The sequence below is a fragment of the Spermophilus citellus genome (genome assembly GCF_964194105.1).
Source record: "Spermophilus citellus genome assembly, chromosome: X".
Taxonomy (NCBI): Eukaryota; Metazoa; Chordata; class Mammalia; order Rodentia; family Sciuridae; genus Spermophilus; species Spermophilus citellus.
In genome coordinates this window covers 99,053,380-99,072,949 of record NC_138190.1, presented here as the reverse complement: position 1 = coordinate 99,072,949, position 19,570 = coordinate 99,053,380, and the positions used below count along the sequence as shown (strand labels likewise).

General features: G+C 34.0%; 1 pseudogene across 1 annotated transcript in view; it reads right to left on the bottom strand.

The window, feature by feature from the left end:
- Positions 1-500: 500 nt before the first annotated feature.
- LOC308639498 (coiled-coil domain-containing protein 62-like) overlaps positions 501-19,570 on the bottom strand; it is a 107,518-nt pseudogene continuing 88,448 nt past the window's right edge. Inside the window, exon 2 of the transcript in view lies at positions 501-1,682. The product of the transcript in view is annotated as a coiled-coil domain-containing protein 62-like (transcript). The remainder of the gene's footprint in view (positions 1,683-19,570) is intronic.

Here is a 19,570-nt window from a genome sequence, read left to right as displayed (position 1 = left end):
TAAAATTGTATGAGAAGAGAAAATTATTCCTCATATATCTGGAGCTGACTCTGATTCTCATAGTTTAGGAAAGCAGCTGGTAAGTTGGCATCTACATGCAGGTGCTCATCTAATCCCCCATGTGAAGAGTTTCCAGTGCCCAGCTGCAGTCTGTACCTTTACAGAGGCCTTTTTCCTTCTTAACATAATTCCAAATCTGTGTACATAAAATAAGGCCTCACTGCTTACAAATGGAAATATTTATTAGACATGAAAATGGTTAACTTAAAACAACAAATGTTTTTTTAAAAATAAACTTTTAGCTTCTGCTCTGCTTTGGTGTTAAATGCTGCCTTGAAGGATCACAGTCCTCTCTTGTTCTAAGGTGAAGTCACATTGATGTCTGCTTTCTGCCCTCCATATAGATGAGAAATTTGGCGCCAAGATAACAATGAATACTCAAGTTGACTTTGTATTTTTTAATGACTGACAAAGGTATTTTTTTGATCTGACTTAAAGTTCTAAGTTACTTCAGGCACTGCTGTCGTGCTCAGATCCAGATCAGTGACCATCTGCTGAGATTCTGCCAGCAACCACTGAAGCTTACTTGTGGGTGAGAAATCTTCCTTTTAGCTGGAAAATGCTGCATCTTTGTTGATTAACAAACCCTTGGAGAAATTATTTTTATCAGTAGGGGTCTCTGTCTCATCCTTTCTTAGGACAGACTTTGGAGAACTCAAACAGTGGGAATGCTGGATGAAGATTAGCTTACTTGTCGAGGAGTTATATTTTGTTGCACTGACACTTCTTGAACAAGTGCACACAGATTTATGGTGAGTAATTCTTAGCATTTTAGAAGGATTGAAAATATGCATCCATTCCATATCAGACATGTGACCTGGGGCTTTGATTATGAAGTTACTCGAGTAGCAGCACTTGGATTCACATGGGTCTCTGTCATCCTGACATCCTTCATTCCTGGGGCCACATGAAATCTCAGAACTTTCCATCAGGTCATGACAGTCCACATTCAGCTTTTCAGGTGGCTTTGAATCAGAACAGTTGGCCAGGCCTAGGTAAACATTGACATCATGCCACTGCTTTACATCAGGCAAAGATGTGGAAGTGTCTGAGAGCTGCTTCTCTTCATTCTGAAACCTAATTCCACCACCTTTTGGTGATGTTTCTTGGATCTTGCACATTGTGATTTTTTTTTTTTTGGTTCACTCTGGATTTTTCCACCCAGAGACCAAGACTTTTATTTCTCCATTAAGTATTTGAAAACAGAGATGAGAAAACAATTATACATTTTTTCCCAATTCAGTATTAATCTGTAGTTTCTTTCCTTTGCATACCTCACAAGAAATCTTGTCTGGCCTATTTTACTGAGCCAATGTAGTCTCAGATTTTGGGTCCTTAACCAGTGACTTCTGATTTTTCTCCCTCTTAGCATCAACTTTTAGGTGGTTATTGTCAAGGTCTGATAAACATATGTCTATACTGGATGACAGGGCCTTCAATTTCTCAATCTTTGAAGTATATATTTGTATTAATTCCGGAGAATTTTCCACATTGAAACTAAAAAACTGCAGATCACTCTGTTGTTTTTACATAAATCTGTCTCAAATTATGCAGTTCTGAATTTGTACATTCTTGTTTTGACTTGGCAATATCCAGTAACTCATCTTTCCTCGTTTCTCTCTCTAATCATGGTCTTCAGAGAGAAGGGAAGAATGCTTTGCCTTTTGAGCCATTTTCTGAAGCTGCAGCTGAGTCTTCTGAAAGACTGTTTGACATTCAGTTTGATTGGACTTAAAGACTTTTACCTTCTTCATGAGTGACTTGATTATTTCAGTTCTTTTATGTAGTTCACCTTCTAATTTGCTGCAACGTTCCTCCAAAGTCAAAACTTTCTGCAGATCCTCTTCCATTGAAAGAAGTTGTCTTTGATGTATATAGCAAAGATATCATAGAGTTCTTTATCTTGATCTTTTAATTCTCCAATGAGCACCTGTAGCTCCTTCCTTTATTTCTCAATAGCAGAACGCTCAAATTCTGACCAAATGTTCTGCCACCAGGCTAAGAAGGTTGCCAAAGTGATCATAGGTGTCACCTCTGCCTGCAAAGAGAATTGGTGCAGTGAGTCACCTGAGAAAGGCCTTAGGTGGAAAGGTAGCAGAATACAACAGTCACTAGTATGGCAATATGTAAAAACGTGGATGTGTAACCGATGTGATTCTGCAATCTGCATACGGGGTAAAAATGGGAGTTCATAACCCACTTGAATCAAATGTATGAAATTTGATATGTCAAAAAATAAATAAATAAATAAAAAGAAAGGCCATAGGTGCACCTGGCCAGAGAGGTGGCGGTGACTTGGCCTGCCCCACCCTATGTGATATTTTTAAAAAGGATTTTATTATACTATAATTCTAAGAACCTTATTATTTTCCATTTTATTTAAATATAGATTAGAATAATACAAAATATTCCCTCCTGCTTATCTTTCTGAATATTGAGGCTATCTCAGCACTGAAATACTTTCTGCCAGAATATCTTTGTGGTAACTACACTGTAATTGAAATAACAAATGTATCAGGCATGTAATATTTCCCTGGCTTTAAAAGTTCCTGTCTTTGACAGAAACTTAGTGTATTTCCATTTTTCCATGTAGAATGCTCCTTATCTGAACAATAAAACATACAATAAAAATGAACTAGGATGCCCAAGTAATTTTATATTTTAAAATTATTATGTACATATTTGGGACCTGATCTTATGACAGAATCTGGAAATTTAAGAATGAACAATATAGACATTGTATCTATTATAATGGAAATTACATTTCAGTGGGAAACAGACCTTGGCTAAATAGTTTCACAACAGTTTTTGAATATTTATGATAAGTGGATCAAATGAAAGAGATTAGGAACAATGAGAATATATAATTTGGGAGCATAACCTATGCAGAACAGAATTTTCATTGATAACTGTAACCAGATATTCCTGTGAGATCTTTGAATTACATTTTTCTATTTGTTGCACAGGTTCTTGGAGATCTTAAGTCATTCTTGAAAAAAAATTAAAATAATTAGCATAATGATTAATGGTTGGTTAAGATTATACCAATTTTTTTTTCTCTCCAGTTTATGACAATTTCATCAAATGAAAAAAAGGATTTATATACTAGTTTTATTCTCCCAATAATGAAGATATTTCATGGATGCCATAGAGCAACTATAGCCTATTTATTATCATAATGTTTTGCTTAATGTACATTCACTTTAATAGAAAATAAAATGCTTATTAAATATAATAAAAACAACTTGGAAGTTTTTGTCATCTTTATAGTAGAATGAATAAATTGATTTATTGTAAAGATAAATATTTAGGACTGAATACTAAAATAAGGCTTCACAGTATAAAGATGTAATAAATACATTACTTTTATGTTCAGTAGGGACACTGAGCTGATTAGTAGGAATGGGACGGAGGACCAGTTAAATGACAGGTTTAATACTTAATAAATTTTTGTATTTGTATTTGATAGATATAAAACAGTTGAAATAAGTAATAATCTGTGTGAATACATAAAATCATCTCCCATCATTTGTAGGACCAAGACATTAAAACTGAAAAACATAGACAATATGAAGACATTCTGTTTTAAACAAGAATTGTGAAATGAAGGATGATTGTGGATAAAGATATATCTGTGCATCACTTCCAGACACTGAAAATTGTTGGATCATGATTGATTTTTTTTCTGTATCCAATAAGAATACATTGTTATTATGCTCATTATATTTGAGTTATAGAGAGAAAGGCATTATCAAGCTTATAACTCACTTTTCATATCAATGGTGAATGGAATGTTAATTAACATGATTGAACAAAAGCCTCAGACCAGTAGTCCCCAGGAAAGAGTTGACATTAAGTGACAACTAATGGGACAATCTAGGCATGCATTAAGTTGCTAAAGTTGATATAAGGTGTATTATTTTGTTTTCAATTGCTATAATGAAATAACTAAGGCTAGGTTATTTATTAAGAAAAGATACTTTTTTAGCTCATGTTTTGGGAGGTCAAAAGTTCACAAGTAGCATAGAATTGACTCTGGCGAGGGCCTCTGGCTGTATCAGTTCATAGCGGATGGCATTACAATCCATGCAGGAGGGTGTGTCAGAGGGTGGTGAGGCAGGACACCAGAGAGTGGGAAGGAGTCAGTAGTGACTACTCACTAGGACCACCTCTTAAAGGTACTGCCATCTCTTAACATCGCCCACTAGGCACAAAGCTTACAGTCCATGAGCTCTTTAGGGACACACTTAAGCCACATCCAAACCATAGAAGATGTGATCTTCTCAAGACATTTAATCTGTACCGTGTGCTGAGGATAAGTTGTATGTGTGAAGACAAAAGATGTTTTGAATTATTCCCTTATGTGGATTTAGGTTTGCCAAATCTCCCAATGGATGAATGGTCAGTAAACCGTTTTCCAAGAGGTTCCTGTGGACATTTGTTAAATTGTGATAAAAGCAAAATTGTGTTAAACTGATTCTTCTCTAACATTAAACCTATTTTCTTTCCTTATGAAATAGGGAATGATGTGATAATGAATTCATATTCACCAATAGATTGTGCATTATCATTTATTTTTTCCTGAGCCAATAGTAAAGGTTAAAAACAAAAGTAGTCTTTCTCTATGGTTATGTTGATCCTGACACTTAATCTTTTCTCTTTTGAAATGAGAATAAATGTTTCAGGCTTGCCCATAAAACATATTGTTTTCTATTTTCTCATTGTGAAAAGTGTTAAGTTTCTAAGAATTTAAATTGACATCTAATAGTATTTCAAGTGTCATGAAAAACATGGATATACTAGAATTTTCTTATTCATGGAATTGTTAAATACAAGTATCCATTATTGTATTTTTAATAGATGCAACATAAATATTTTTGAGAATTTTCAATAAAAAGGAAACAGTGTATTAGGGAAATTTGATATAACCTGTCTTGTAAACAGTTTATATAGTGTTATAGCTTCTTTACTTCTAAAAATTCAAAATAAAATTTAATTAAAAAAATTTAAAAATGTGATGATTGATAGAGGCAGTTTTAAAAGAATTGTTTTATGTAATTCTGTAGTGTGGGTTACCTGAGATTTACTTTGTTCTTTTGAATAAACTATGTCTTACTGTTTTTTGATGTCTTCTGATATTTTGTTGAAATTGGGTATTGAAGTGACTCCCAACTCTCCCATGTTTTATTATGGCCGAACATAGGTGATAACCAATATTAAACAGACTGGTACAAAATCTCAATGCCTTCTTAAACCTTTGTTTGGGGGGGTGTCTTTTCCAGGGCTATTTTTCATATTCTCCAATTCTTTTATAAGAACAGTTGCATTTATGTGTCTTATTTTCCATAAGTGTCTCAATTATGCTTCTTGGACTTTTAGACATTGTATCGTATTCCTCTTCTCAGACCATGAGTATAAGAATACCAGAGGAAAGTATGAGGGGAGGGAAATAGGAAGTACTTGGGATTGAAATGAAGCAAATATTGTAATGTGCTTTTATGAGTATATCAGAATGAATCCCATTATTATGTATAAATATAATGCAAAAATAAAGAAAATCTCTTGCTTTTGGGCAACAAAAAGTCTGAAGTACTGCTGCAATTCTCTTGTATCACAAAACTCACTATTTCTTTCTGATGCTTCCAACTTGATATCCAAACTATGCCATAATTCTATCAGTACCCTACATCAAGTGAGATGGAAGTGTCACTTAGGTAGCCCTAGGAGAAGTCAGACACTGCAAGAAAGCTCTCCTTTTCTCATCCCATTCTGAGATAGGGACCAAAAATTGGGAAGTATTTTTCTAGCTGTGTGATATCATGCCAAGAAGGTGATAGAAAAAGATTGAATAAAGGTGACATAGAATTAACAATGACTTTTTTTTTTTTGATTAGCAGTTTGCATTACTGGTGTATTGTGTTAATTAGTTTCTACAGTTCCCACAAAGATACTCTTGGTTGTCAGTTATTTATTTTATATTTCCATGGAGTAAACAGGTTGTGAAACATTCTAATCTGCCATATTTCAGACCTAATCTGTCATCTTGCTGATGCAACTAAGTGGGATTTTTATAGATTTTTTTTAACCAAGTTAAAGAACATTTCCATCACTTAGTTTGCTTAGAATTTGTATTATAAGTGGAGTTCTGTAGAGCATTTCTATCTGTTTATGAAATCAGATAATTTTCTTCTTTATGTTTTAAATGAGGTTTACATATTTTTTCTGTATTAAATGAGCATGCATAGCTGCGAAAATTCAATTTATTTTAGTGAATAATTATTTTCATACATTCAGAATTTGATTTTTGTATTATTTTGTGTATTTTTACATCAATGTTCATGAGAGATCACAGTACATAGTATTTTCTTCTTGTGAGATCTCTGCCTGGTTTGGTCTTAGTGTAATGATGAGCTTGTAGAATGATTTAGGACATATTCCTTATACTTATGTTATGTGGAAGATATTATAAAGAAGTGGCTTAATTTCTGTTCTACCCATTTGTTCAAATTCACCTGTAAATTCATCTAGGCTTTCTGTTCTCTGTTTTGGAAAATTATTAATCATTGACTTAATTTTTTGACAAAGAAAAGTATATTCTTATTATCTGTCTTTCCTTGTTTTACTAAGTAAATTAATTGGTTTTTTTCTGGTTTATCATATTTATGGGCAAATGGTTGTTTATAACATTTTTTATTATCTTGCTAATATCCCTGGGAGCAATGGGCCATTATGATATCCATTATGATATGGCTGATTTATGTATATTACTTAACCTTGCTAGATGTTCATAAATTTTATTGACATTTTCAAAGAAGCAACTTTAAGTGTTGCTGATTTCCCAAGTGATTATTATAACTTCAATTTCATTATTTCTTTTCAAAAATTTTATTTTTATTTTAATACTTTTCTTCTTTTATTTAATTTTCTTATCTTGTATTTCTTGTTTACTCAAGTTAAAGCTTAGAATATTGACTTTAGGTCTCACCTGTACAAGTACATGAACTAGGTGCTCTAATTTTTTGTTGTTGTTTGTTTTTATGTAGGCACCGTCTTTGCTATATCACAAAGATTTTGATAAGATCTATTTTAAATTTTTATTTACATTGAAATATCTATTTACTTTAAAGACTTCTCTTTTGGCCTCTGTTTTGATTTTAAATATAATATTTAATCTCTAAATATTTGGGAATTCACTAATTACAGTTCTTTTATTGATTTTTGCCTGAATTCCATTGTGTTTCTTTTTATGTTTGTTTTGTTTTGTTTTGTTGTTTGTTTTAGTTGTAGTTGGACACAATACCTTTATTTTATTTTTGTGTAGTGATTAGGATTGAACCTAGCTCCTGGCACTTGCTAGGCAAGCACACTACTGCTGGGCCACAACCCCAGCTCCAAGTTGCATTGTATTTTGAGAGCATATTTCAAATGAAGTCTATTGTTCTATATTTATTATGTTTTATATTCCAGAGTGTGGTCCACCTTGGCAAAGATTCTGTTAACTTCAGAGAATGTTTTTTACTTTATTGCTGGATGAAATATTAAAAAATGTGAATTAGATTTAATTGTTCAATAGTAAAATTGAATTAAGCTATGTTCATATTGAAATTTTACCTCCAGAGTCTGTCAAACACAGATTAAAAATTGTTGAAGTCTCCAAGCATGATTGTAAATTAATTTATTTCTCCTTATATTTTTATTGTTTATTTTTAAAGTTCATGTGTTATGATGCTCTTTTGTTAGAGACATATGCATAACTAAGGTTATATTAAATTTTAAAAATGTGCACCTTTATTGTTATGTAAAGTCATTTTTTATTCCTGATAATTTTCATTGCTTTGAAGTCTTCTTTGTATAAAATTAATATGAATATTCCAAATTTCTTTGAACTAATATTATCATTTTACCTATGTCTCAATATTTTTGCTAATCTCTCTATATGCTGATATTGACAAGGATTTCTTGGAGAGAATATTTAATTGAGTTTTAACTTCTTACTCAATCTAAGAAACTTTTTATTTAATTGGTATATTTAGACCATTGCCATTTAAACTCATTATTGAAATATTTGGAATAGTATCTACAAATTTTTAATGTCTTTCTACTTTGTTCTTTTGTCACCTTTTGTCTTCCATAGTTTTTATAACCCTTGGAGTTTTAACTGAGTTTTTTATATAATTTTAATTTTTGCCCTCTATTAGCAGATTGACTGTTCTTTTTCCTCCTTTTAATTGTTGCCCTGGAATTTGACATATATTACAATTAATACATGTCTACTTCCCAATAATATCATACCACTTCGTGGTAGTGCAATTATCATAAGAAAGAATGTTTATAATCTCTCTTCCTAACACTTATAGCATTGTTATTGTTCATTTTATTTGTCCATAGCCTATACTCATTGAATGCAATTATGTTACTTTTATTTTTAATGAACGATTTGTTAGATTAATTAAAATGAACAGAAAAAAAATATTGTTTCATGTTTATTTATTCATTTTCATACACTTATCTTCTCTTTGTATAGTTTCAAGTATCTGACTCATGTAATTTTCCATTGTCTAGAACATTTAACATTTGCTGCCAAGCAGATATCTATTAGCATGAAATGTTCCTAAGTTTTGTTTGACTAAAAGTGTATATTTTCCTTTCTGTCTTATATTTCATTGCATTTTTTCATTCTTTTTCTCTTGGTCAAATTATATGGTCTGTGTCCATCTTTATTCAAGTTTTCATGTATTCTGTCATTTCAAGTTTGTTTTTACTCTCTAAACACTTTTGCATTAATGTAGTTCTCAAATCTGAAGTATTCATCTGGTCCCTTTTTACTGTTTTTCTTGTTCTATTGATATTCATTATGTGATGAAACTGTCTTCCTATATTCTTTGCTTCTTTAAGTGTGATTTATTAAGATCTTGAACACATGTAACAATACTTATATATTTATTAACTGATTAAATTTTAAACATTTGTAATTGCTAAATTGTCTTTACTCTTTCTGATATTAAGTGTTTTCCACATAGTGTCTGATGCGTGTATTTATTTCTTCCTGTGTAAGATTCATACATTTCTGTTGCTCTTCATATCTTGTAACTTCTTGTTGAAAACTTGGCATTCTAAGGGCTGAGGCTGTGGATCAGTGATAGTGCACTCGCCTTGCATGTGTGAGGCACTGGGTTCGATTCTCAGTATAACATATAAATAAATGAATAAAATAAAGGTACATGCATCTCAAAAAATATTAAAAGAAACTTGGCATTCTAGGTAATATAGCATTTACAAGTATAAATTTTTCTCTACAGTCTTTGCTTTGTTGTTATTACTTTTATAATGTTTGCTTAGAATGTGTTTTGCTTGGTTGTTATTACTTTTATTATTTACTGGGCAATGCTATCATAGTGAATTTGGTCACATTTTTAGTATAAAAAATCTGATTTCTTCCTTGGGACAGTAATCTCAATTTTTTTTCAGGCTTCCTTCTCCTTTTGTGGAATACCAGCTCTGTAGGTGATCTGGGTCAAGAGTGATGTGGGTCACAGAAATCTTGACTTTCTTGAACTGTAGTCACAATCCTATATGTAGAGGCTGTATATAATTACAAAGTCCCACTTCTTGGCCACATTCACCAAAAATTAAACTTCTTCTACTTGGAATCATAGGGGATAAAAATGTTGTTTCATATCCCTCTAGATGAGATGTAGTAACCCTTGATTTGGAGATAAAGGTAGAGAGAAACCAGTGTCTTAGCCATATCCACCTGAGGTAAATTTCATTCAATATGATCTGTGGGCATTTGTCTATAAAGTATTTGCTTAATTTTATCTAATATAGTAATATGGTGTGCATATTTGTCAGTTTAGTTACAATTTCTTGTTTTGTATGTTAGCAGAATAATGCAATTTGTTCTTTCATTTTATTTTGTAAAGAATTTAAAATTAACACTTGAAAACTTTGTTTATCTCACAGATTTTGGTATACTGGTGAGCATTTCCTTCTTCTCTGTGGGTGAAGGAAGGAGAAGATCTCAAATATCATAAGTCTCTCTCTCTCTCTCTCTCTCTCTCTCTCTCTATATATATATATATATATATATATATGTGGATTTTCTTGATAAATATTTCTTTATATTTCATACAATTATCTTATATAAGACCAAGGCACCAAAAACATGCATTGGAGGAAAGATAGCCTCTTCAACAAATGGTGCTTTATAAATTATTGTAATTTAGATGAAATATATAATTAAATTTTTGAAGAGAAAAATCCCACAATCACACTCAAATATAAGTGGTAAGAAAATAATTCAAAGTAACATAGGAAGTAAAATTAAAATTAATAATTTTGTGACATTAATTTTTACAATCTTGAAATAAAAGATTATTTTCTTAGAATATGAGAATTTAAAAAAAAAACTCAAGAATCAATAGAAAACTTAAGCAGATACAGAGAAATGCAAATTAAAACCACCCTAATAAGATACTCTCTCACTCCAGTAAGAATGGCAGCCATTACGAAGTCAAACAATAACAAGTGCTGGCGAGGATGTGGGGAAAAGGGTACACTTGTACATTGCTGGTGGGACTGCAAATTGGTGCAGCCAATTTGGAAAGCAGTATGGATATTCCTTGGAAAGCTGGGAATGGAACCACCATTTGACCCAGCTATTCCCCTTCTCAGACTATTCCCCAAAGACCTAAAAAGAGTGTACTATAGGGATACAATTACATATAAGAGGAGGTGAGGGGAAAGGGGGAAAAAGAGAGAGAGAAATTAATTACAGTAGATGGGGTAGAGAGAGAAGATGGGAGGGGAGGGGAGGGGAGGGGGGATAGTAGGGGGTAGGAAAGGCAGTGAAATACAACAGACACTAGTATGGCAGTATGTATAAACGTGGATGTGTAATCGATGTGATTCTGCAATCTGTACACGTGGTAAAAATGGGAGTTCATAACCCACTTGAATCAAATGTATAAAATATGATATGTCAAGAGCTTTGTAATGTTTTGAACAACTAATAAAAAAAGAATTATATGATCATCTCAATAGATGCAGAAAAAAACATTTGACAAAATACAGCACCCTTTATGTTCAAAACACTAGAAAAACTAAGGATAAAAGGAACATATCTCAACATCATAAAGGCTATCCATGCTAAGACCCAGGCCAACCTCATTCTAAATGGAGAAAAATTGAAGGCATTCCCTCTAAAAATTGGAACAATACAAGGATGCCATCTTTCACCACTTGTAATTAACAAGTGCTGGGAAAACTGGAAATCCATATGCAACAAAAGGAAATTAAGCCCCTATCTCTCACCATGCACAAAACTCAACTCAAGATGAATCAAGGATTTAGGAATAAAACCAGAGATGCTGTGTCTAATAGAAGAAAAAGTAGGCTTAAATCTCCATCATGTGGAATTAGGCCCGAACTTCCTTAATAAGACTCCTTTGGCACAAGAATTAAAATCAAGAATAATAAATGGGATGAACTCAATCTAAAAAGTTTCTTATCAGCAAAAGAAATAATCTGGAAGGTGAATAGAGTGCCTACATCTTGGAAGCAAAGTTTTACCCCTCACATATCAAAGAGAGCACTAATCTCTCGGATATATAAAAACTCAGAAAGTTAAACACCAAAAATAAATAAATAAATAAATAAATAAATAAATAAATAAATAAATAACCCAATCAATAAGTGAGCCAAGGACCTGAACAGACACTTCTAAGATGATGAAATACAATCAATCAACCAATATATGAAAAAATGTTCATCATCACTAGCAATTAGAGAAATGCAAATCAAAACCACTCTAAGATTTCATCTTACTTCAGTCAGAATGGCAGCTATTATGAAGACAAACAACAATAAGTGTTGGTAAGGATGTGGGGAAAAAGGTACACTCATACACTGCTGGTAAGACTGCAAACTGGTGCAGCCAATATGGAAAGCAATATGCAGATTTCTTGGAAAATTGGGAATGGAAGCACCATTTGACCCAGCTATCCCTCTCCTTGGTCTATACTCAAAGTACTTAAAAACAGCATACTACAGGGACACAGCCACATCAATGTTTATAGCAGCACAATTCACAATAGCTAAACTGTGGAATCAACCTAGATGCCCTTCAATAGATGAATGGATAAAAAAATGTGGCATATATACACAATGGAATATTACTCAGCAATAAGAGAGAATAAAATCATGGTATTTGCAGGTAAATGGATGGAGTTAGAGAAGATAATGCTAAGAGAAGTTAGCCAATCCCAAATAAACAAATACTGAATTTTTTTCTTTGATATAAGGAGGCTGATTCATAGTGAGATAGGGAGAAGAGCATAGGAGGAATAGAGGAACTCTAGATAGGGCAGAGGGGTTGGAGGGGTAGGGAAAGAAGAAATGATGGTGGAATGTGATGATCATTATTAACCAAAGTACATGTATAAAGAAACAAATTGGTGTGAATATACTTTGTATACAACCAGAGATATGAAAAATTATTCTCCATGTGTAATAACCATTGTAATGCATTCCACTGTCATATATAAATAAAAAGAAATCTGTTAGTCATACTAAAATAAAAGAAAACTTAAGCAGATGAGGACTAAGTTGGAATTTAAACACATTTGAAAAGGATTATTATATGAAATTTATCTGGCCAAGAAAATTTTGCATGCAGGTTTTGCAATACATTTAAGAACAGATAATTTTGGAGTTAAATATTCCTAAATACACAGCAAAAAGATATTGCACAATTATTTTTATGGATCAAGATTGAGTGTAATAAAGAGCACAAAATGCTTAAACCACTAATGATTCATAATATGTGTTTAAATAATAATCTTTGCTTTCTTTGTTTTTAAACAGTCAAAATATTAAAATCAATATCCAACAAAGACAGAGACAAGAGATAAGAAGAAAACCAGTCCACTTCATTGATAAACATTGCTGTTTATCTTTTAGAAAATATGCAGTGTAATAGAATCCAGCAATACATATATAGAAATTAAAACAGTTGCATTAGTTATTTTGTCATTATGATTTTTAAAAAAATGAATCTGAGTAATTTATGAGGAAAATACACTTATTTATTTCACAATTCTGGAGAGGTCAAGAACATGTTACTGGCATTGAAACAGACTACATATGATATAAAAAAGACAGCAGTACCTGGGAGGGTAAAATATCATATGAACAGGCATAAACCAAGAGGAAGAGGTTAGGTAGGGCAATTAATAATATCCCACTAAGTTCTACATCTTAAAGTTTCTGCAATATTTTTTTCTTTGGGTGGGGGTATTTACTGGGGATTGAACTCAGGAGCACTCAACCACTGAGCAACATCCTCAGCTCTATTTTGTATTTTAGTTAGAGACATGGTATCACCAAGTTGCTTAGTGCCTCATTGTGCTGAAGCTGGCTTTGAACTTGCCATCCTCCTGACTCAGCCTTCAGAGCCGCTGAGATTAGAGGCATGTGCCGGTGCACCTGGCTCTACAACCTCTTACGTTCACCACACTTAAGAACAGATTCCCAACAAATTAACCCTTGGAGGGGAATATTCAAATTATTTCCAAACTATAACAATCGTCCCTTAGAATTAACCTGGCAATACACAGGTAAATAAATGTTTATCTACTTACATAATTTACTATTTTTATAAAAATGATCTTAATTAATTGTTAAATGAATTTTATATAATATACAACTGAATTCCTAACTCTTTTTATTAGCAAAAATTTTAAAAGCCAATTTTGCTGTGATACTATCAAGAGATACTTAAACTTAGAAAATCAACATTTGATTACACATAGTATTATCCTATCAACCCAACATACTGACTACTTACAAAATGGCATGCCTTTGTGTTTCTGTATTGCCTGTCTCTCAAATTTGAGTTTACTTATTATGCAAACTACCTTTGTGTTTCTCTTTTACTATTGCTTCTTTTTGCTTAGGCATTGGGAAAATGCTTTATATTATAAAAATTTGGTGTATGTTCTTGTTCATTTATTGTATGTCCCTGACTTAGTCACTACATTTGCAAATAATTGTAACTTTTGTAACCATGTTTATTTTTGTTCTATTAAAATTTGTATTCTCTGAGGGGATACATATATATTTTACTGACAAATGGGTTCATGTCATGAAAAAGAAGACTAACTATAGCTTATATTTGGCAGCCACCCCCTTCAATGACTCCAGCTCTAACAGTGTTTCAATAAACAACTTCCTTCATTTTTGCTACTTATAACTATTGGAGACAATGATTTTCTTTCTGTTGTTTTTTACTGGTTGCCTTGATGTGCATCGTTGGTTCTATTAATGCTGAAATAATACTAAGGATAGTACCATTATGATTTAGATATGAGGTGTCCCTCAAGAGCTGTTTATGAGATAATGAAAGAAGGTTCAGAGAAAAAAAATGATGAGATTATGTAAGCTTCAAATGAATAAGTGGATTTATCCACTGATGGATTAATTGGGTTGCATGGACTCTCTGTAATCCAGCAAGGAGGTCCATGTAACAGGGTAGAGGAGAGTGTCACTGTAGAGTCACGAATCAAGACCTCTGGAGACCAAGCTGAAAGAAGGTCTGATTTCATTGTGTAATTACCATGTATATATATTTGGGCAGTAGCTAAGCAGATTATAGGCAGCCACCAATATAATTTTGGACACTTGTGGCAACCAATTGAGGAGTGGGCCATGGAGCAAGCACTGGGACTGCAATGTGGCATCATACTCAGGTGCTGTGCCTATGGGGTTAGCAGCCGCTGCTCTCACACCTAGCACAAGGGGAGTGACCTTCCACTCAGGCACCCTTAATGTATAGCAAGTCCTCCATGCATTTGTACCCACATTGGATGGTAAATGTAGGCAAGTAGTGTATGGCTGGAGGAAGTATATCACTGGAAGTTTGCCTTTGAATTTATATTTTGTCCCTGGTATGGGGAGGTCTCTCAGATTCCTGTTGCCATGTCCTGAGCTGGTTACCTCCACCATGCTTTAACACCATATCATTTGTCTTCAACTTGTGCTCAAAGCTATGGAATCTGCTAACCCTAGTTTGGACCTCTGAAACCATGAGCCAAAATAGACTTTTCCTTCTCTACATTATTCTTGTGAGGTGCTTTGGTAGCAGCATTCAAAGCTGACAAAAATATAAGTTGGTGCTTAGAAGTGAAGTTGTTGCTGTGACTATCTTGACCATGTGTTTCAGAAACATTTGGAGCTGGTTTGCTGGAGGGTGGCGGTTGGTGGGGGGAGATTTAGAAAAGTTTAGAGACACAAGCTGGAAAGCAGAGCTTAATGGGTGATTCTGGTGGGAGTTCAAAAAACCAGAGTGTTGATAGGACTAGGTAGCATAAGATTGGAGTTTTGAGCTTTCAGAAGAGATGGAAGACTCTATTGGAAATTGAATACAAAACATTCATATTACATTCTGGCTAAAAAGTTGTCAACATTTCATCTATGTTCTAAGACTTTCTAAGAGGCTGAATTTAAACAAGGCAGATTAATTAATCTGAATGCAATTTCAAGGGAACACAGCATTCAAGTTTTGGTATGGAAGTTGCTAGCATCTTTTAATCAAGCTTATCATGATGATCAGAGGCAGAAAACAGAGCAGAATCATTTTTAAAACTTACGGTTTGGCCATAAAAGTGCAACTAAAACTGGGGCTAACAAAGTTGTGACCTACTGGAAATGGTGAATGAATCATTTTTTTTTGAATCATTTTTTTGAACTACCCAGAGACAGAGGCTGACACCTGCCTTGGAAATTTTTCAGAGCAAAGGTGCCAATAGAAAATTTACCATTTGATGGTGACCCCTGTTTTAAGGTAGATTCTGTGCCCACCAAAGAATTTATTAGTTTAGTATCCTTGAGTTCAAATTCCAGCTGCCTGGAAGTAGAATATATATGGGCACAAGCTGATAAGCCCTAATTAAGCTGTTTTGCTCACAACTTTGTTTTGTTTATCTTTAAAAAATTGTTGTAGATGGACACATTGTCTTTATTTTCTGTATCTATTTTTATGTATTGCTGAGGATCAAATCCAGTTCTTCACATGGGACAGGCAAGTGCTCTACCAATGAGCCACAACAACAAAATTTTGTTTTGTTTATCTTAAAGAAGCTTTCTCACAGTAAATACTTTTGATGTTTAAACCTATATAATGAATGTGTGGACCCTGCTCATAGTCAGCCTTCTCCCATCAGGAGTTTGGCTGGTCCATCAAGTTCCTCTTTTCTATATTTGTGTCTGTCTTTTTTTTTTTTTTAACCAATCCCCTTATCAACCCATGTTCAAGGAAACTGAGTAAATATCATTGCTGGATGTGACAGGGGCCATTAAAAAATCATATCCACTACACTTTATACATAATAGGAATCATGGCTTGAGGGAATCTCAGGGATTGGCAAGACTATACTCACCTGAGGCTTAAGGGTTTCAAAGTAAAAATTTTATTTGAGAATAAACCATTGGGGAACCATGCTTGCACATGCATGCGTAAAAAATGTTGCACTGGACTCAGCTACCCAGGCTCTAAGAGGCTGCTGTGGCCTTGGTTCCAAGAGGTTTGGCTACTGCTTACTAGGAGAGCTGACCTTGACATAAATGTGGTGCTGGGTCTATAGGAATGCAGGATGCTAGTGGTAGGGCTTATTGAGGCTTACAACAAGATTTCTTTTCTTTTCTTTTTTTTTTTTGAGAGAAAGAGAGAGTTTTAATATTTATTTTTTAGTTTTTGGCGGACACAACATCTTTGTTTGTATGTGGTACTGAGGATCCAACCTGGGCTGCACGCATGCCAGGTGAGAGCACTACCTCTTGAGCCACATCCCCAGCCCACAAGATTTCAAAATAAGATTTGGGATACCAAGAAAACTTTATCAGGGTCAGAGTCCCTGTGGACAACTTCCGATAGGGCGATGTATGAATAAGTGAGATGGAAGTAAAGCAGCAGTGGAGAAACCTGAGCTTAACAGATTCTGTTAAGATGGAACATCTGCTGAGGTAATCTGCAGAATTTGTGCAAAATCAAACCAATAGAGGCTCTGGGCCGCTCTCCCTTCCTGAGTGAGCCTTGAGCCTCAGCATGCTGAATTAGGATCCTCTTCAATAAACTCCCTCCTGCTCATTGCAAAAAAAAAAAAAAAAAAACCAATAGAGAGGGTATGTTGACTACAATCAGCAAGTCCATTGGGTGGAGCTGTATAAGCCCTTTGAAGAGAACATCACAATGCCACATGCCTCAGATATCACATGTGGAATTACAGAACTTGTTTGACCAGCTGGATTTCAGTCTTTTTTGGGAGTCCATCCATTCTCTCTGTGGTCCTATTTTTCCCTTTTGTAGTGAAACAGTTTTCTGTACAGCATTATATATTTAATATATGTAATTTATTTTTTTATTTTTACAGACATTCATTTGAGAGTTTGATTTGGGTATCAGAAAAAATGGATTTGTAATATGGGGCAATCCTTGAACTGTTAAGACAATGCAAACTCTTAGAAATGGATTAAATATATTTTTCATTGTGAGATGAGCATGAGCATTGGGGGGATGGAATGAAATATTATATTTGAGATATGAGATGTCCCCCAAAAGCTCATGTGAGAGACAATGTATTAAGTTTCACAGATAAAATGATGAAGTTGTGAGAACTTTAACCTAATCAGTAAGTTAACCTACTAATGGATTAACTGGATGATAAATGTAGCAAGTTAGAGTGTGGCTGGAAGAATTAGGTCATTGGGGTGTGCCTTTGAGATTTGCTTCTTGTCAGTGTTAAGTGAAGCTCTCTCAGTTTCCTAGTTGCCATGATCTGAGATGCTTTCCTCAACCATGCCCATCTGCTGAGGTGTTTGTTTTCATCTTGGACCCAGAGGAATGTGTCAGGAGTGTTGATTTGAATTATGGTCCTTGAACTTTCTGGTGAAAGCAGAACTCCTGAGCTGGGTACTCCTGGTGCAAAGACACGAGTTAAGACTGACAAGTTACTATGGTGATACCCTCTTCAAGCAAGGTCCCATGCTTGCCATGAGACTATCAATTCTAACCTGAGTTCAGACACCAGCTGCAGTGATAAAGGATTATGAAAGCAAAGTTCAATACTATAATTGGGCTTTATCTTTCAACCTGTTTGTTTTGAAGAAACTTTCTCACACAAAAAATCCTTTTGATGTTAAAACCTATATAATAAATATGCTGAGGGGGCTCTGGATAATTGCATCCCTATCAGAGTGTAGTGATCCACTGGGCCCCAGTTTTTTCTCTCTTTGTGTATCTGTTTGTCTTTTCTCTATTCCCCAATACCCCTAGCAGCTTTCTGAATTAACAGCTGTCTAGGTTGCACAAGTTTGTGCCTGAACAGGGACCAAATACAGAGGAACTTCAATTGTCAGATAAAGGGACACTCCTGAGGAAATGCATCAGATAAAGTAAGGTGAGGAGTGAGTATATAGCCTGGTGTAAAATATGGGACAGCTAGGATCCAAAAAAGGCATATTTTTTTATTATTCTTATACTTAAGACTATACTTAAATCAAGAAAGCTACAATTGTTGCAGTTCTTAAAATTTATTACTGAAACTTATTCCTGGTTCCCTAAAGAGGGAGTAGTAAATTTAGAGATGAGAGCAATTGGTGCCCTGATTAAAGTAATACTTAAGGCTTAAGGAACAAAAAAGAAAGAAAAAAAAAGATGTGGGCTGCCCAGGCAAAACATAATACAGCAGATTTCCTTACTTTTTTATTTAGGGAGACAGCACCAGGGATTAAACTCATGGGTACTCGGTCACTGAGCCACATCCCCAGGTCTATCTTGTATTTTATTTAGAAACAGGGTTTTACTGTGTTACTTAGCATCTCATTTTTGCTAAGGCTGACTCTGAACTTGGGATAATCCTCCCTCAGCTTCCTGAGCAACTGGGATTACAGGTGTGGGCTACTGCACATGGCTTTCCTTACTTCCTAGCTTATGCTAGATCTCTATCACTTTTAAGCATGCATATAAAATGGAAATTGAGGAAGCCTGAAAGAAAGAGTTACAGAAAACTAGGTAAGAAAAAAGGAAAGAAAAAAAAAATGAGTGTTACCTCTAAATTGCATGACAAACTTGCAGAGAAATTGTTATGGCATAAGGAAAAAAGTACTACTTTTAAGTAAACTCTGATTCTGGCATGGCTGACTAGTTTATATGCTTTCACAATTATTAGCCTGCATTCTTTACACACTCCTCCCTAATGGTACAGCACAGGGAAAAAATGGAATGATCTCACATATACCAGTCTTCTGTTACTTAAAATCTTTACCTAAGGACTTCACAGGCTCCAACATTCCTTAAATATCTGAACTGATTCTAATCTAAGCTAAAAGAAAACTCTCATCAGATAAAGATGTTTTGCATGATTTTTTAAAGAATTGTGGCTGTGTAATTTTTTAAAACTCCTGTTTTTAAAATTCTATATCTTTGAGCTCATGGTTTTATGGTAAATTTACATTT